Source organism: Catharus ustulatus, chromosome 1 (genome assembly GCF_009819885.2).
Source record: "Catharus ustulatus isolate bCatUst1 chromosome 1, bCatUst1.pri.v2, whole genome shotgun sequence".
NCBI classification, from domain to species: domain Eukaryota; kingdom Metazoa; phylum Chordata; class Aves; order Passeriformes; family Turdidae; genus Catharus; species Catharus ustulatus.
The window spans coordinates 35,656,991-35,677,197 of NC_046221.1; the positions used below are offsets into that span (position 1 = coordinate 35,656,991).

The 20,207-nt window shown below is 42.8% G+C and overlaps 1 protein-coding gene across 6 annotated transcripts in view; it reads left to right on the top strand.

Moving 5' to 3' along the window:
- The window catches only part of CREB5 (cAMP responsive element binding protein 5), a 262,913-nt gene that overhangs the window by 20,621 nt on the left and 222,085 nt on the right, over positions 1-20,207 (top strand). The window contains exon 1 of one of the 6 annotated variants that reach the window (XM_033065370.1): positions 2,446-2,463. The exons of the other annotated variants lie outside the window; for them this stretch is intronic. The gene's annotated coding sequence lies outside the window, so the exon portion shown is untranslated. Of the gene's footprint in view, positions 1-2,445; positions 2,464-20,207 lie in introns of those variants that run through there. 6 annotated transcript variants of the gene reach the window in all.

Below are 20,207 nucleotides of genomic sequence, written 5' to 3' on the forward strand. Positions count from 1 at the left end.
AGGATACTCTGTTGGGTGTACACTGCTCTTACTGTTGTTAGCTGGAGTTGTAAGTGCTCAGTCAGTGAGAAGAAACTTGCTTCAGATGTATGTACTGCTGCTGCAGGCTGGATTTTGGTCTTTGAAAGTCTTTATGTAATTGTAGTGAGGTCTTTTATTGGTGAATATTTAGTGCAGTATTTTTTGACAGTGTATACTATACACACCAGTAACACAGGCGCTGCATAGTGATATGGCTTAGTGCAGGACTTAAATTGTATTCAGTAGTGCACAGGAAAATATATCAGTAACTTTATTACAGGAAATATATTTGTTTGCCTAAAAGAGTGTGCAAACAAATGTATACCAACAAGTACAGTATGTGCAGTACATACAGGGGAGTAACAATTGCAGTACTGGTGATTGATTTTGCACTTGCTTGTGGGTCTGTGATGGTAATGCCTTTGGCTACAGCAAGGAAAACTGTGAGAGAAAACCTTTAGTTTTACAGCTCTTCCCTTGTATACAAAAGATACTACCGGGAAACCGGGAGAGGGACTCCTACCAAAAAAGGGCAGTGGCCACAACACAGCAAGTGGGCATTTAAGGTACAATATTGTGGGTATTAGCATGAGTGGACACCATGTTGCAAAGAGAAGCTGCCTTTAATGAGACAACTATTTACAGGGGTACTGCAGCTTTGGCTGTCTCTAAATCCAGGTGCACATAATGCATACACATGAGCTGTAGTCACCTGGGTAATCTCACAAGTAACTTTGGCTTATTTTGTTTGTCTGGGGGAGGCTGGGCTGTTGCTCACACATGACTGGTGAGTGGGCTTGGGAGTGCACTGCTGAGATTTGTCTAGTCTGCCTTAGCAACTAAAGCTTTCTCAATCTGACATACTTTATTTTTTTAAAAATGTTTCATTATTTTTATTTTTATTTTTATTTTTATTTTAATTTGTCTACCTTTGCCTGTTTTCATTATCTGGACTTTGACTTCCAGACTCCCCACCACCTCTACTCCCTGTGCAAGGCTGGATTTTAACTGAGTACAAGCATCACATTACTGATGCATATCAAATCTGGAATGATGGTCAAATATTCTGCCCATTTGTGTCTGGGTGTTTCTTGGGGGTCTTGTATTTCTTAGGATTTAGGACTGGGTCCCCATGGCCAAAGCAGGAAGTCGCATTTCTTCTTTATTTCATCTTACCAGTTTTCAGCCTCCAACTCTGCTGTGTTTAGGAATAACTAAAACCAGTTCTTGCAGTCCTGAAATGCCTCTTCCTTAACATCTTCTGCAGTGACAGCAACACTGATACATGAGTCTCTTCTCCTGTCTGGTCCAGTTTACAGTAGGCAAGCCTTTGGTGCTTGTATTTGCTAGCCAATAGATGTGGCAGTGTGCCAGACCTACTTTTATCATCTTAAACTAAGATGCCCTGAATGTATCTTGATAGCATTGCTTCAGCTGGTGCTAATGGATTTTTATCTCTTTGCTCTGCCTTTTTTCTCAGCAATTTTGAGTTGGTGTGCAGCGAACACAGCCTCTGATTTATTTTTCTCCTTTTATTTTACTAGGATGGCTGATCTGGTTTTTGCTAGTGTCTAGAGATGCAGTGCTTTTTTGCAGGTTTGCTGGATTCAGTAGCTCTCCCACAGCATAACCCCCCCTGCATTTTATCATGGCTTTTTTTTTTTTTTTTTGCTTGTCTGTACCTTGTTTTCTAGGTGTTTTTGTCTTTGAAACTTAACCTATGTGTTCAGCCAGAGCACTGCATGACCCACAGTGACTATTCATTCCCAGAGTATTAGATGAAGGAGCCGTGGTGTTGTATTGCATTCAAATCAGTGTCTTGCTCTGCCCCGTTGCCCAGCGGTGGGTGGTACTCCTATGAGTCATCTGCTATAAATGCCAAATGATAGCATCTTTTGCTTCATGATGTTCTTGTTGGCAGCGTTGTGCATCACCAGCACTCGGTCACATTTTTCCTGTCTAATATTGCTGCTCATTACAATTGTGATCATGTTGCATCTGGCTCCACAGCCCAGCTGCAATCTAGCTAGTTGTTTAATCCAGGGGCACACTTGCAGATACAGCTGATAGAATTGTACACAGGAATCTTTTCTTAAGTTATATGTCCTATATTCTCCTAAAGTGAATTTTTCTATCCTCAATCACTGCCCAAACAACTACATTAGCTACTCACTTACCCCTGTCCCCAGGATTGCTGTGGCATTAATACATAAAGCAGTTCTGTTTCCCACAGTTGTCCATAGTTTGTGTATTTTTTTTCTTTCAGCCTTTCCTGATGCTTTCCAGATCCTGTGCACAGGAGCAGAGTGCCAGCAATCTCAGTCAGTCTCTGTTTTGCCTTCTAAATTCTTCAGACATGTCTCTATGTACTTAATCTTCACTAGAACTTCTCATGGTTTTGATCCTCTCCCTGTGTAATTCAGATGCCTGTGTTGTTTGCAGGTACTTACCTGGGGTTAAATTTGTTTTCTTCTATTGATAGTTCTACAAATGCTTTTGCCCTAAGTAATGTTTTTTATCTGTCTAAACTTGAAGTGGATGTCTGCATTCTTCATTCTCTAATGCAAGCATCTATTCTTTTTTTTTTTAGGTCACAGAACTCACTGTAATTGATTTTTTCCCCCCACAATATTTCCAGCATTCAAAACATAATATTCTTATTCTCTTTTTTCTATTTGTTCCCTATACTATTCACTGTTAGACTGGGGGAGTGATGGGACAATGTAGTAGAGCTTTTAAAAATTGGTACGAATTCATGTTTATCTTCTAAGACTGTGGAGTGTTTTATATGAAAATCTTAACTTTTTTTTGTAGTCTGAATCCCTTCATGTTGTCAGTACTTTCTGTTTCTAAAAGCTACATGAGTGTTTTTAACTTTCTGGCTACCCCACTAGGCTGGTTGCTGTCATATTTTTGGCATGTTGGGTACTGATTATTGATGCTGAAGGATTCTCTTCGAAAAGTGAAACTTAAAACCAAAAAGCTAACCTGCTGCTTTTGTCAGTGCAAAGTGCTACAGAATGTCTCTGTAAGTTTCTGAGCTTGGTGGGCAGTGTTAGTGAAGTCAGTGGGCACCAACTATTCTTCATCTCCTGGCCCAGAGCTGCAGGGGGGTACCTGACACCCTGGGTACACCTGGATGGCCCCGTGCAGGGATGCTGCAGGGATTTAGGGGGGGCAGTCCGGGTCTGCCTGACCCACGGTGAACCACACTGATGCAGACCTGCATGTGACAGAGCTACTCAGGTGTCACTGGAATATGTTTCCAGGCACTCTGAGTCCTATGTGGGTGAATTTGATACCAATGCAGGCTAGTTAATGTTGTCTTATGCTAACAGATCAAGCAGGAGAGCAGTGCTTGAACCACCAGCCTGACCCCAGAGCCTCACAGGCTCCTTGTAACACCAGGTAGTGCTTTTGTCTGTAGGGAGCACAGTTAATCCACTGAATCTGGAAAACCACCCATAGATAATTGAGAGTTGAGAGTGCTGGAGTGTGCTGAAACTTAAGAATGCAGTTGAGAGCTTTGATGAATCAGGACACTGATGATTACCCAAGGCATAAACCGGTGGGGAACTGGAACCAAGATTCCTTCCAGGGACTTCAGGGAACATGGAGAAAACAAAGAGATTACCTAGATTTTAAATCTGAATTACAGAAGCAGGTGTGGTAATCCTGCAACTGTCTCACTCTAGCAGTTATCTTGGGAACACAAAACTCTTCTTTCCTGAAAACTGGTGCTTCCTTAAATTTTTAACTTTTTAGCCTGTCTCATTCTGTTCTAAACACAATACTTCATGGCCCATCATCTCTTGTTTTAATTTGTTCTGATGTTTTCTCTCCCCTGATGTCCCTTTGCTCATGTACCCTGTCACTACAGCAGAGAAAATTCCACCTCTGCATCTTCTAATACTAAAAGTTTATGGTCCTGTTAAAAGGTGATAGCTAGCGCCCTGCAGGCCCTCACAGCCCATCAATGAGGAGGAGAACTGGAGGGGTAAAAGTAAAATAAAACCTCATGAATTGGCATAAAGACAATTTAATAGGAAAAGAAAAAGCTGCACACTCAAAGAAGGCAAACCAGGGAATTCAGTTACCACTTCCTGTGATCAGGTCATTTTCAGGAGACCAGTGCCCCATCAACTGTAATGGTGACTTGGGGAGACAATTGTCATCACTCAGAATGTTCCCCACTTCCTTCTTCTTCCCCCAGATTTATACACTTAGCATGGCATTATTTGGGATGGAAAATCCCTTGGGTCAGTTGGGATCAGCTGTCCTGGTTGTGTCCCCTCCCAATTTCTTGTGCACCACCAGCCCCCTCCTTGGTGGGGTGGTGTGAGGAGCAGAAAAAAGTATTGACTGCACAGTGTCAGCACTGCTCAGCAGTAACTAAAATATCCCTGTATTATCAACACTTTTTCCAGAGCATATCCAAAGCATAGCCTGATACCAGATACTATGAATAAAATTAATTCTATCCCAGCCAAAACCAGCACAAAGTTTATTTATGCTAAACTCTTTAAAACTGAAAAGTTGTTGTTTTTATTATTATTGCAGCATTTTACTGTGAATCTCCTAAAATGTTTTAACTATTCCAGATTATTTCAAAACTTTCATTTATCCTGCCCTTGCCAAATCTTGAGACTCATTATAGATTCAGAGTCAATAACATTATCACTGTAACTCAGAACTTGATTGGAATGGGGATCTATTCCATATTGGCCTACACTTCATCGTGGCATCAAACTTGAAAGGTCTTTGCCCCTTTTCTGAGTATAGTTTCAAACAGATTCATGCCAAAGGAAAACAAGCAATTGGCTAAAAACAAGTGATCATGGTATCTTTTTAAGAAGTCATTATGTTAATTTTCCTCATGGGACTTCCCTTTGGATTGCTCTGTATCTAACTTATTTTTTTAATTAAAAAAAAAAAAAGTTAATGTTGGCTCAAAAGCTCCCTCTCTGGTTATGAAAGAGTTGGTATTGCACTTATGGTGAATTTATTATTATTATTATTATTATTATTATTTTTCAAAATTTATTTATTCACCAGAAGACAATCAGTATTTTTTGAAATTAAAGACAAATGAGGAAAATGCAAATGTTCCCTTATGCTGAAGTGATATATTTCCGGGGAGAAACCAGGCCAGGAGTGGCTTTCAAACTTCTAAATCTGTTTTATGTGGTGTATAAGAGATTGCTGTCATCACCCAGATGCAGGAAATACCAGTGCTGGGCTTAAGGGGGACAAAGTAAACTCGACAATGGACTGAAAAGAAAAATAAACAATCCACCAACCGTTTTTATGGCTTGTTTTTTCTCTTGCTTTAGCAGTAACATTCACCTTCATTTACCAGAGTTCTGTGAAACATCTGTATCGAGCCTTAAACTTGCTTGACCCTAGTTTAGGTTCAAGGTTCAATATATTCCATGTGCATGGATGATTGTACAAATCCACAAGAGTTCTGTCTCTATGCAAACCTTTTTCCCTGTCCCAGATTTGGCCTCTTTCTCGCTAAATAAATCCAAGGACAACTTTCTCTCTCTGTCTTTCTTTCTCCAAAGATTGCTGCAGGGGTGCCCTTGGGGCTTGCACGGTGTTACAGGGCTTAGAAATAGAGAGAGAAAGTTGCCTTAGAGGATGAGGTCAACCTACTGTAACAACTGCCCCGGATGGAATCTTTTATAACTTGAAAAATTGAATTTAAAGACTTAATTTTGCTAAAACTCCCAAAACAAATGGTTCAGCATTTGTATAATTTTTAAATCTGTACTTCTTCTCTCATTTGTAAAATCAGAAAAGTTTTCCAAATGGCTCCGAGCAATTCTCTGAGCGGAACAATTTCTCTCCTCCTACTGTCTAGCTATATTTCTTCCCAGGGCTTCTGTGGGTTACTTTAAAACTACTTAACAAATAGCTGCCTGTATAGGATACAAAACTGGGGTCTTAAGAAGAACTTGATGGCAGCCAAACCACGAGGCTGGAAACAGAAATTGAGTTTTGAATTAGTTGCAGTTCCCAGCACAAACTATATTGATATGATTATCATTTAAATCTATTTAAAAGTAACTTCTGTATGCAACAGCGCACAAGCTCAATCGATGTCTCAAGGTGATACCTGTTATCTGAACACAGATGTACAGTAATTTCACGATTACAAGCCGCACCGTTTTGACCAAAATTTTGCTCCCACACCGGAAATGCGGCTTACACTCAGGAGCGGCCAATATGTGAATAATTTTCTGACATTTCCAACCCCGGAAAGTGCAAACCGAGTCAGTGCAAACTGCCAAGTCGAGCACCTGCCAGTAAAACTCGGCATCTATGCGATTGTTACACATTGGTTACTGTGTTGCCCGGTGGGTGGAGCCAGGCTCCGTGCAGGCAGCACGGGAGGGGCGGGGGGGAGAGGAGGGGGAGCTCCCTCTTGATGGCCCCATGGCTCGGGGGGAGACAGGGGGCTCCTTCCCCTCCTGCTGCCACTGCCGCAGGAGTGGGGGGACTCCATCCCCACCTCCCACCACCGCCACTGTGCCGGTGGGCTCCATGCCCCCCCTGCCACAGTGGGGCAGCGCCGGACCGAGGCGAGCGAGCCCAACGGTGGCGGTGGTCGACCCTGAGCGGCCCCGCTGAGCGGCAGCGCCGAGCTGGGCCACCTGACCCCGTCAGCCCTCACGGCCTGAGCCGAGCCAGTAAACCCCGCCCTGCCGCGATTCTGTTACTATTTGCAACTTTACTGCACACGGGTCCTCGCTGTGAATGACAGAGCGGCTTATAATTGGGCGCGGCTTGTGTATGAACAAAGAACAAAATGTTTGCCAACACCCGGCGATGCGGCTTATAGTCAGTGCAGCTTGTAATCCTGAAATTACTGTACTTCGGGGAAGGGAGGTTGAGAAAACCTGACCTGTCTGAGTGTCTTAGATACTTTTTGTGCTGGATTGGCCCTATAGCACGAGATGCCACACCTTGCTCGGGGTCCTGCATCATGGTGGTTTCCACCTGAGGAAGGTCTGCACGTACTCAGCTGGAGGGTTCTGGTGTCTAGGGTGAAGCATTCCTTTCACAAGGGGCTGGTGTGGGGCCTCTTGCTGATTCCAGCCGGGCCCATGGCCAGGTGGTGTCACTTGACTGACATGAGGAGATTGGAGCCAGCCTTCTGCTCTGGTGACAGCAAAACTCCATCCAGTTGCAAAAATGGTGACCTATCTAGAACAGTTCCTGAACCTATGATTTTCTCCTTTGTCAGTGCTTTATGAATATGAATTGCACTCCTCAGACAGGCAGCCAGCATTATTCTAGCTCAGACACCTGTGGCAACACTGGAGGAGTTGGTTTTCCTGACTGTCATGTACATGGTGCCTGAGTTAATCCTACAGTCCTCTTTCAAAGCCAGTAGTGAGAAATTGGCAATTCTAGCTTATGATTCCTCTCTTCCCAGTGGAGATGTCTCTGTCAACTGGATAGCATTCATGTGCCTGTTTCCCTCTGTTGACTGTGGAGGAGGTCTGGAATGCCTGACTGAGATGGAGATGCTGAGGATCCTTGAAGCCAAGATGGTCATGTGCATGTCATACAAACCAGAAACCTCCCAGATGGGTGTGGCAGGCAGATTTCTGTCTGGAAGGGGCATATCCCCATCAGCTGAATTTTGTGTTTATCTCCACTGAAAGACATGGCTGATTAGCTCAAGAACACTGTTGTGATTTTACTTCCATGATGTGAGCTGGTTATCTCTGCCCAGCTCTACACTGTGCTGTGACAACAGCCACATCCCCTCAGAGTCAGCTTTGGGTATTTTGTGTGGCACAGCATTAGCCCAGGCATAACTTTCTGAGGCCGCAGTAGGTTTTACATACCGATAGGCATGTTATTAAGTTGAAGGTTTTGCTCTCCAGAGGGCAAGAGTTTTGTTGAAGAAGCACGTAAGGCACTGGTATTTATTCCTATCCCCAAGTGGAAAATGCCTCCTTGCAGACTGGCAGGAGACAGCTCTTCTCCACTAATGACTTAAGATGTCATGAGGTGCAGGCCTTATTTATCAACACACCTTTGGGAAACTACAGATCCCTCCTACCCTTTCATTCCCCCACAGTCAGTTCAATTTTTCCTTGAAGTAAATGAACTTTTAAAAGAACTGGGGTTTATGGAAGAGGGTTCACGGAGCTGTGATAAAGCACTTCAGGCTGTAACTTACACTTGTTTCTGAGGCTTCACTTTTATTGCTTGAAAAAATTCTCATATGATCTCATTTTAGACTTGGGTACTTCAAAGGTTGTTCAATCCATGTTCCTTCGAGGCTGCCTATGCAGCCCTATAATTTTTTCCCATGCTCTGTTCTTTTTTTTTTTTTTCCTTCTTTCATCCTTATTAACTGGAAAACACCAAAGGGATTTTCACACACCAAAATGAGTGGTATTGCAATATTGTAGCCATGCTGCTTTAAAAGTTACTGTAAAATCAGTCCATGGTGGATGTGCATTTGCAAGTTTGTGTTCTATTACTGAGTGCCTGAACTAGTCTTGCTACCCAGACTCTGTGATGGTAGATCTGCAGGCAGAACTGTTCTGGTAAAGCCTTCAAAAGGGATTTGATTTAGTAATTTCACGAATACAAGCCGCACCAATTTGACCAAAAGTTTGGTGGAAACCCGGAAGTGCGGCTAATATTGGAGGGCGGCTAATACATGAACAAAATTCTAAAATCTGCCAACACAGAAGTGAGAGCCCGCGGCAGCCCCAAGCCAAGCTGGAGCCCGGCCGGCCCCGGCTGAGGTGGGAAAGCCTGGCAGAGGCGGGGCCAGCAGTGCGGGGGGCGGGCGGCTGAGCCTGAGCCAGCAGGGCGGGGCAGGGGGGCGGCAGAGCCCGGGCCAGCAGGGCGGGGGAGCCCGGGAGAACTGGGGCTAACAGTGCAGGGGAGCATGGCAGAAGCAGGAAGGCCGACGGGTGGGGCTGCCTGGCAGCGGGGGAAGCCCAGCAGAATCGGGGCCAGCAGCGTGGGAGAGCCCGGCGGTGCGGGGGCCTGCAGTGCTGGCCAGGGCAAGCAAACGCGGCGGCGGTGCAGACGGGAGGGGGCGGCCGGCGAGCCCGGCGGCGGCGGCGGCGGCTGGCGTGCCTCGCAGCGGCGGCAGGGGCCGGCCTGCCGGCAGGGTGAGTAAACGCAGCAGCAGGGCGGCCGGCGTGCCTCGCAGCGGCGGCAGCGGCCGGCCCGCCGGCAGGACGAGCAAACACGGCAACGAGGCGATGCTGACGGGAGAGGGGGGCCAGTGAGCCCGGCGGCGGCTGCAGCAGCACCCGGCCGGCCCTGTCGGCAACCATGAGCGGGCCGAGCCTTCCTGGCCCCGCCCCGAGCCAGTAAAGCCGCTATGCCGCGATCCTGTTACTAATTGGCCAATTTGTGAAAGCTGCGCACAGATTCTCGCTACGAACGAAAGTGCGGCTAATATTCGGGGTGCGGCTTATCTATTGACAAAGACAGCAACATTGTCGAGGCACCGGAAGTGCGGCTTATACTCCGTGCGGCTTGTATTCGTGAAACTACTGTAATTGTTTTACCAAATGTGATTTATCACACAATTACAGCCTTCCATCAAAAAGCACAGGCTGTACAGACTTTGTGGGAAGGGATGAAGGCAAGAAGGGATCTTTCCAGCACATATGTAGTCTTATTTTCTTTGCTTTCTCTTCCCTGCTTCTCAAATATGGAGTCATATCCAGTAGAGAAATGAACTAGATCTCTCTTTGAAATGAGGTTGGATTGTTTGAGTCCCATGTTCTCTGTTTGGAAGTTTTGGTGGCCTCACTAATGTTGTTCTCTCAACTCCTGCAAAATGGATTTAATTGCTGGTCACATCATGTGTGTGAACTGAAGAGCTGACCTAGAACTATAAAATTCCCTAAAAACAGCACTGAGCGTGAAACCCAAAACATTCCAGAATTCTCCTCTGTACTCTGTGACACAAACACCTTCCTCCAAATATTTTTTCACTGTGGTTTCAGTTTCTTTTCACTTTTCTTTTTCTGTAGGAAAATATGGAAATGGGAATGAGATTGCCAGAGAAAGATATTAAGAAAAGAAGACAGCAAGTACTTTCTTAAAAAAATGAACTACTTTCCTTTAGTTTCTTGTTAGTGTTAGAGACCAAAATGACAGATTTTTTTTTCCTTTGCTCTGACACTTACTTGCCAAAGTGATTCATTTCAGTCCTTGTATCTAAGATAGAAATCTATAAAGAAAAATGTAGAGTCTACTTAAAGTCTACTTAAAGAGCGAAGCATTAGTGCTGGAAGCAAGACAACCTGTGAATACTTCTCACAAACAATTGATTGAAATGAAATAAGCATTCAATGTATTGATCTTTGTTCTTTTATGTTTGTTAGAGCTTAAGTAACACTCAGTGGAAATTTTTCAGGTTAACCTCAAGTAGAAGAGGCAGCTTGTGTCTCCACATATGTTTTTTGTTATTTGTGAAGTGGTACCAGAAAAGACCCTTGTATTTTAGATTTGTTAGTTAGCCCAGATGTTCTTACACGAGTAGAGATATTTTGCTGCTTCTTTCCTTACCATTTCCTGCATAAAGGAGGTAACATTTTAGGTCTACAGCCCAGCCAAGAAAACATGAGAGGTATTAGTGTCGTATCAAAGTACCTTGGAGATGGCACTTTTATTTTTTTTTTAAACACTGTAAGAACAACAAGTTCAATAATGCACTGTGTACTACAGGCAAATGCATGCTAGGATGGAATACAAAACCGCATAAAATAAACTGTTTTATACCTAAATGCAAAATGAATGGTCCAAGATCAGAGGCCTCTTCATTTCAGACCAGGCAGTGCTGGAGAAAGGAGAACATGAGGGAGAAGGAGGCAAGTATGAGTCTGCTAGAGGAGATGGATGGTAGTGCTTGGAAGGAGATTCATGACAATCCCGTTAGTTCTTGATGCTCCCCAAATATTTTTATTCTGAAGGATTGTGCAAAGAATCATGTTATTTGGATGATCCAACCAAAATGTGTGTTACACACTTTTTGCCTGTTTTGACACATGAGAAGATAATAGCACCTATTTATAATTGCCACTTACTGTCTTGAAAGAAAATCTGTCAACATTAATATTCACAAAGCTATTTGTGGCATTGATAAATACAAAAGCATTAGTCAGTATCTGTAGCTGTCCATAAAAATAGCTCTCTGTGGAGGAAACTTAGTCTTACCTATAAAAATATTGGATACTATGTCACACAAGATTATGACAACTAGAGTATGCAGACTTAATGGCCTTCATATCATTAGCATATACTTGGAAAGGAGTGTCCTGCAGTAATGTGGCCTTCTGAGAAAACTCCTGACCCCTCACATGACTGCTTGGAGGCAGATGATACACCGAGAGGATCTGACAAGTGCTTAGGATCAAAGTGTCTTTCAAAAAGTGCACTGCCCTTCCAGATACTGAAACCTGCATTTGTAATCCCTTTATTGGATGCAGTCACTGATATTACTACCCTGTGAAATCTGCCTTTGTTGAGACCCTACCCCCTCAACTATGCCTTTATTTTCTGATTATTTTACCTGTGTAGCATAGGTACTGTGATCCGGGAAGTTGGCAGAAGACATCCATAGCATGTTTTCTTTACAGGTACCTAGATTTACAGGCATGTAGGCTTAATGATTGATTCTCTGTGCTCTTTATTTTTCTACATTATTAGGGAATCTGAATACTTACAAATGTAAGCGTTTGGATAACACTATGTTTTTCACTGTCCTGGTACAAATGTCAGTGATTTTCTGTTCTTGCAAGGAAGGGAAAAGGAACTATGTATTCATATTCTTGCTAGACCTTCAAAACAGCTTATATACTAAATTCTCTTTTTAGAAACTGAGGCAATTATATGTTGAAATAGCTTTTAAAGTTTTTTTAAAATTCTATTTTAAGTTCTCATACAAAGTATTCGTTAGTCATAACTCTGCACCCTAGTTCAAAATGAGATAAATTATATTAATTAAAAATGCAAAAAACCATATCAGTCTATGCAGTCCATTCCCAAAATAATGATCTTGTAGTTAATCAGTACATTGTAACTATAAATATATGTATTTATTTCCTGACTTTGCCACCAACTTTGCATGTTGGGATAGATCATGTAAGCTAGAATCTTCTAGATGAAACAGATAAAACAGATAAGATATATTTAAAGCTCCTTGCAGTTAATCGTGATTGTAAGCATCTTTCAGCTCTTTTAAAAAAGAAATAAAATCAGTCTTTAAAAGTGTGTTCTTTAACACTTTCTATAATTTTGGCATAATGTTACGTCTTTGTGTTAGAGAGACTACTGAGAGAAGAATGAACAAAATAATGCGTATGTGGCTGAGTTTTCCTTATTTGCTTACTTTCAAAGATAAATATTCCCTAAAGGGATATAATTGGAAGAGGGTGTGTGCTGCAGGAGTTGAAAATGAAGCCTTTAAAAGTATTTCTGATTCGACACACGAAAACTGGAGGCGCTCAGTATCACCACTTGCTCTTGAAAATCTTAGCCAAGATTTTTTCATTTTTCCCAGAAGAACTATGGCCAGGACAGCTGAGGCTTGAGAGCTGTGTATTTACATAAGCACAAGTTACAAATCTGTGGTTTTTAGAGATGTTTGAATTTCACTGCTTTGCACTTGCAGTATGTTATAAATTGCTGTGAGTAGTTCACAGGTTGTGAATGTACAGCCTATAGAGAATTACCCCTCACGTTGCCTCCCTCTTGTTAGGAAAAATAATAATTTTTTCACATGTGCCAGTTTTTAAGGTTCTTGTTTGTAGCTATGTATTGGTCACTGCCAGAAATTTGTGGCTAATCACTGATTAGGAATTGCTTCATTTTGATGTGCTGCCTCCTTCACTGAGGCAATAAGCCATGGACCAGAAAGCAAATTTTAAAAAATGTGATACAGCAGTCTTCTGAGAAGAGTTCTGGAAACGTATTGCCGAGGGGTACTTGCATCCCTATAGAAGGAAAGGAAAGGTCCCTTTGCACATTCTCACCTGCCCCACAGACTAACACGTCTGTGCACACAGACAAGCACAATCAGTCCTGGAGTGCAGAACCCTCTCTCTGCTCCTGGGAGGGTCTCCCATGGTTTGCATGGACATTTGCCTAATGATGGGTGCTGTTTCAGCTGATTCTGGAGGGCAGACTCATCCCCCTGCCCAAACACTGGTAGCAGTTCACTTTGCAGTCACTATGTTGGCTGAGGACAGAGTGGCAGCCCACATCAGATGTGCCCTTCTTGTCAAGTGGCAGTGGAGAAATAGCTGCACTTGTGACCCGTCTGCATCCCAAATCTCTCATTCCTTGATGTAGTGCTTGAGGTCTGACTAGGCAGAAGCACACAGGCTGTGTATAACCTGTTTGGGTTTATATTATTATAAATTTATTATTATAAAGCTGTGGAGTGCTCCCAAGGGATCAGTGGCTGAGCAGCATCCCCACAGGTGACCTGGGCTGTGGTTCTGCTCTCCAGTGGAGACCACCAGAAAAGCTCTGTACCAGGGACCATGAGGGTCCCTCTGGGAGTGAGAGCCTCAGGAGGCTCATGGGGGTGTCAGGATAGGATCCATCCCACCTCCCCAGACAGGGAACAGGGAACAGAGCAGCCCCAGCCATGGGAGTTGGCATCTCTGTCTATCCCAGAACTCCTCTGAGATGCTGATATTTGAGCTGCTCTTCTGGGTATGCAGAGGGAGGAAGACTTGTTTGTCTCACATGCAGCAAATGTGTTTGCAGGGCATTGTTAGTGCTGGGGACTGGAAGAGCATGTCCAACCCTCAGGAGTACTTCTGGAGCATTCTTACCCGAGGAGAGGACAGGGATCACCACTTTTGTGCTCAAAGAAAGTATATACTTGCAGAAAAGCCTTTGAAGACCTGTACTGGCTTCCCATCAAAGTTAACCCCTCTCCTGGGTCCGGGCTTTTAATGATTGAGAAGCTTGACCCAAGGGTTGTGGACACATCCGGGGTAGAGCAGGCAGCCAGAGCCTGGCTGGGGGGTCTGCAGGAGGGCGGGGGGAGCAGCACAAAATGGTTTGGGCTTTTTGTTTTGTTTTGGATGTCTGCCCATCATTTTGTGGGCCAGTCTGTTCCCTTTCCAAGTCAGGTACCTGAACTGCTGGGGCAGATGATTCTCAGCCTTCTCGCTGATGCTGGATGGAAGGAGGTGTTGTGGGGGGACTCTGCCACCAGCCTGTGTAATAACAAGAAGAGCCTGCCAGTGCAGGGCATTTCTTGCTCCAGGTGCTTTTGGTGCTGGACCTGTGGCTGATTTCAAAGGCCTGGGAGCAGCTGTGCCTGCAGCATGGTGATGTTTGCTGTTGATACCTGCATGGGACAATGTCCTGTAACTGCTGATGGTGCTTCAGGTACTCCAGAAGACTGAGTCTAAAATACCTGCCCTGCCTCCCCCAAAAGGCTTTCATTAACTATTGTAAGTTATTCTTCTAGTTCATAGTTTTAACTCTTTCAATAAGCTGGAAGACTCCATTCTCACAAACAACCTTCATAAAGAGGTGGTTGTTGGGTGTTAGTGGGCCGCAACTTAAGGGGACAGCATTTTAGCAGGGGCTGTTGAAATAGGACAAGAGTTAATGGTTTTAAACTGAAGAAGGATACACGTAGAGTAAGTATAAGGAAGAATTTTTTTACAATGAGGAAGATTAAATACTGGAATGGGTTGCCCAGAGAGGTGGTGAATGCCTGGAAATATTCAAGGTCAGGTTGGAGGGGCTGTGATCTAGTAGATGTCCCTGTTTTATTGGAGGCGGTTGGACTAGATGACCTTTAGATGTACTTTTTGACTCAAAATAATCTATGATTCTATGAAAATATAAACTCATGTTTTAATGTCTGCAGCTTCTTTGAGTATATATTTTTTCTGGGTTATTAGTTCAAACAAATCCTTGCTCACTGCTTTATTTCTGTGCTGCTCTTTCAAACTCTAAATACATCGTACTGAATTCAATGCAATGGATCATTTGGAAGCAGCTTTTTAACCCAGTCTCAGAACTCAGATCCTCTTATTTTATGAAGGTATTTTAACAGCAAGGTGATTCCGTCTTTGATTTCCTAAAAACGTATGGATAAGCCTAAATCCAAATGAAACTTACCCAAATAGGCTGTTACATTGCTGTTAGTAAAACTAGTTATATGAGAAACATATCTGGTGAGAAACATATCTGAAGATGAAGTGTGTGCATTTGAGGATGTGAGCAGCTTCACATGCACAAAGTTTTAAGTGTTGCAAATCAGCCTGCCCTTGATTTGTCAGGGCAGAAAAGAAGTTTTCAGTTTTTAGTGTCTAAAACTGTCTAGTGCTGAGTACTGCCTGAGGGGACCTGTGGGCTGCTAGTGTTTTCAGCAGAGATTTGCCACCCCATAGGATTTTATCTTATATAGCTAGGAACAGTGAACATTGAAGGTTTGATTCAGGATTTTTTTTTGGTCATTTTGCAGAGCGAGAAGTTTCCCAACTGAAAAAAAATCTTTAAAAATGGCAATTAAAAATTGGCAAAAGTTAATAATTAATTGCTCGTTGCTGATTTATTAATAGCCTCATTTTTCTATGTAATGAAAATCTTAAACTGTCTTGTATGTTAACTACAAAGCAAAAAAAAAAGGTAAAAAGTGAGATTGGTCTTAGTTTAAAATTATTTTAAACACATAGAATTGTAGTGTTTTATCCATAAAATGTTAAAGTTTGTTTGCAGAGTTCTGGTTTAGGGATTATTTTATATAATAAAATATGGAAGGAAAATTTGGGCTGGCAGAATTTTCAAAGCTTGTGTTAAAGCCCCTAACTGCTTCTGGTATGAAAGTCAGCTAAGCAGCCTTGTGTTGTTTTTTCCCCCAGGATATCTTTTATGCTTTATTTTTTTTCTCTTCCTTCCCTTTGGAAATCCAAGTGTTTATTTGCATGCAAGTTAGGTGAATTCTTTTATCTATTTGTGTATCGTAAACCAAAGCAATTAGCATACTGCAGTTACAGTACACTTAAAAACCAAAACAACCCCACAAAACCTTCAGTCAATATTATTCCTGGAGGGAAAACTCTTAATTAAATTGTATGCAAACTACAACAATAAGCAAAGTTGTTTGGTGTTTAATAATAACTGTTTGGGGCAGGGGGAAGAGTGAAAAAGTGTAGCAGAGAGCTTTGCATGCCATTAACCCAAGGATAGAAATGAGGTCAGCCTTTGAAGGGACGGACAACACACTTATCTGCCAGCATTGGAAAGTCCCAAAAGATTAGGTTATTTGCCAGATGTTACTGGGAGTTCATCATCGACACCCTCTGCTCCATGGGCTTCATCTCTCACCACAGTTGCAGTTGCCTTTTCTGCCCTTTGCAGGCTTCCTGGAGACCTTCTCCAGTGCATAATGCTTGGTTTTTTTCCTTGAAGTAGGTTTTTTTTTTTTGCTGTTGTTGTTTCATAGCAATAGGCATGGTGAACCATCTTAGCTTGTGAAGCTGATCTGAGGATTCATTGTTTTTCTTTCATACACCCACGATAGTCCTCTTGGCATAGGAAGCATGGACATGCAGCACAGTGACTGCCACAGCTCTGGGAATGGGGCTTTGTGTGTGAAGGGATTTATAAAAGATGGACTACTCACCTCACTTAATATTGGTAACCTTTTGAGGATGAATGAAAATTGGGGCAGGCTTTCCCACAGGCTAAGAATTTTCTGTTATTTTTTATCCCTTTGCCCTGAAAAATAACTGTAAATGCAATTCTAAGCAGACCACTCTTATATTATTGGCAACTTTGTAATTAATCAAATATCACACCAAAGTGTATTTAAGTGTGTAACCCTCTAAAATTGGTAGTGAGGGAGAGGGGGTGCTATCAGATCCATATCAGATCCCATGACTGTATGAACCTGGAATGGTGTTCTCTGCATGCATCTTCTCCTTTAAATCTTTCAAGAGTTTGGTAGTAAATATTGATTTCAGCTAATGGTGGTTTTAACTTCTTTGTGCACATGCTTTGCCCCAAGGGACTCTGTCACATATGGGGGAAACCAAGATTTGCTCATAAAGAACAGAGCAAATATGTTTTTCCTTCAAAATGCTAGACGTTAGTGGTGGTCTCTTGAAGCAGGATTCTTGCCACTTGTGTTACTGCAGTTGTTTTGCAGTTCTGTCACCTTCCTTTGAGCAGAACAATTTGTGAGATGGACAGTGACCTAGTTAGGGACCATATTATCACCAAGTACATCTGGTACATTACATTATATACTATATTATCACAATGCATCTGGTAAAAGAAGCCTCAGTGTTAAAGCTTTTTAAATAGTGGAGAGTCCTTTCGTAGCACATCATTTAAAGCATTTGATGCTTTCAGTCTTGCTTTAGCATAGTCCATCCTTCACTCCCTTTCCTCCCTTTATTCCCTTGCCTCCTTTTCCTCCCTTTCCTCTTACTTCCCTTTCCTCCCTTTCTTCCCATTTCCTCCCTCCCCTTTTTCTCCCTTCTGTCACTTCTTCCCCTTCCTTAGTTTCCTACTTCTGCTTTTCCCCATTTTCCCCCTGCTTTTCCTCCTCTTCCCCTCCCCTTTTTTTACTCCATCCTTCCTTCCTTTCTTCCCTCCCTGTCAAGGCCTTAATGTCCAACTCAGTCTTCTGACATGAGCACTTCAATTAAATGTCTGATGATACAGGACAATGACAATATTTGTTCATATTGAGATAAACTTGACATGCAGATGTTTGGCTATTCATTGATGTATGATGTTCTCCCTAACGTTTGTCGAGTCTACAGACCCAGATACTGATTTTACTTCAGTAGCTCTGGATTAGCTGCTGAATTTCCAGCACTGGAAAGCAGAAAAATTGCATTTAGGGAAAATAGAGAAGTGCTTCAGGTATTGTTTCTGTCTGTTGGTGTGCAAAATGCTGTTGTTGAATAGTGCCTTTTCCTTACCTTGGTACAGCTCGTGCTGCTGCTTGTTCTGTTAAGCAAACCTCGGTGCTGTCAGCAAGGTTCCAGTCTGGTCTCTCATGTGGTTTCAGACTTGTAACTAGGGACAGCAGGTAGTAAGGTTATTCTGCAAATGCCATCAGTGGGGGACACTTGCAGAACTACAAGCCTGGGCCATTTCCAGGTTAGGCTGGCCCTGTTTGGCCAATCACAGAGTGCAAAATAACCACATTACTCCTCAAAGTGTTTTTCCAGAGTTGAAGCAATAGCCATCTTGCCCTATAAAGATCTTATTTCTCCTATAGAATATTTCTGTGCTGAGATAACTTTCATGAACTGTTTTCAAAGGGGTGAGAGTTTTTTTTCTTTCCTTTTGGTGTGTTTTCATTTTAAAGTCACTTTTCACCTCTGTTCTCCTATTTCCATTTTTGTCTTCTGTGCTTAGTTCCATATTTTCTGTAAAAAAAGCAGTTTCTCTAAAACAGCAAATCCATTTGCAGTGTAGCAAGTGAATCTGTGATGGGTTTCCTATACTGAAATGGGGAGTCCAAGAAAAGTAATTATTTAGACTCACACATTTCCATTAGACTTGAGAGACTGATCACCCAGTGTAGATTGTGCCCTCTACCAAATATTTGCATGGGTGATACACAGTGCTGGGCTCTCATGCTGCTGCTGCATGGGAAGGCAGCAGGTCATCTACTTTCTATTTTGAGTTTCTTTTTCAGAGGTATCCTTTTATTCCCCTCCTCTTCCTCAGCCCAGTCCTCAGTGGTTTGCAGTCCTTCTACTGTCCTTCTCTGTCCCATTTCCACTGGTGTCTTCTTGCCCCCAGTCCCCTTGTAGTTCTTTCTCCCTCGTTAATTCCAGAGTTCTCCAACATTCATTCTTGTTCCATTTTGAAATATCCTATATTTGCCCCATATTCTTCTAGTTATCCAAGGTTATGCTCTTTTTTGAGAAGAAAGCAGCTCTGCAGAAGAAGAAGAAAGTCAGGGAGCAGCTATTTGGCTTTCTTTGATAACAGAAACAGTGGGTTTTAGTGAACAAATACTGAGTTGGGGGATCAAAAACTTTTCTCCCTTGGCTGATTTGAAGGTGAATAGATATACCTGTAAGGGAGAGAAGGGACAAAATCTTAGGACTGCTAGGGAGCCTTCCCAGCATTGGGTTTTTTTTTCAGGCAAGCAATAAGTAAACCATGTGGCCATTCAAAAAGTGTGGTGTTTGGAAGCATGAAAAAAGAATCTTTTTGATACCCCTTTTGCAAATGATCCTGAAGCGTGCCAGTGGCTAGTGACTTCAAAGATGCCAGCCACGGGGAAAAGACCGAATGAAGGCTGCTTGCTGTTGAGGCAATTCACACATCAACTGCTTTTTGAGAGCACTTAGCTCTGCATGAAGATTTATGGGCCTCTCTTCTTTTAAAATAAATGAGCAAAGGACCAAGCTGAGTGTTTTTCCACACATAAATGTCATAAATGCAATCCCAAAAACTTCACTGGTGTACCAGCAAGGGCTCAAGCCCCAGCTCAAATGTGCATCGTATTAAAGTCCTTCTTGGGAACTCCAGACACAAACTGCTTTCCAACATCCAGAACCATTTGGAAATGCTTTAATCCTGAAACCAGGGGGTTTCTAATGGAAATGCTAACAGACCCTTCCTTGTAGCAGCTGAAGCAGGCAGGGTTGTGATAATGAGCCTGTATGCCTGCATGTGGAAAGCGTGATGCTAGTTCAGAAAACAAGCACTTCCACTGAAAAGCCCACGCTGAGAAAAACCACCATGCACCATTCCAGCACAATGCTGCTTAAATTGGCTTGCTCAAGCAAGTATGTATTGGGAACAACCATAGGCATTAACCCTGCGTGTATTACACTTCCAAAACCACCAAGTCTTAATAGCATTTCTAATAACACTGTAATTATCTGTAAATAGCACTGTACTGAATAGCCATGATTAGCAGTTAGAAATGCTGCATACACCGATGGGGTTCTTTGCCATTCACAAGTGCAGTGTAACCATGTCTCCTCTCACTTTTTAAACAGTGTGCCCATGACCCTAAAAAATAGGTGATGCTTCATTTACTGCTCATGTCTCTGCATACTGCTGCTAATGCTAGAGACCGTGTATTTGAACTGTATTTGGGAAATCCAGTGACCTTGGTCACACCAGGCTGAAGAAACCTGTCTCGCAAGCATGAACCCAGGTGATTAATTTCA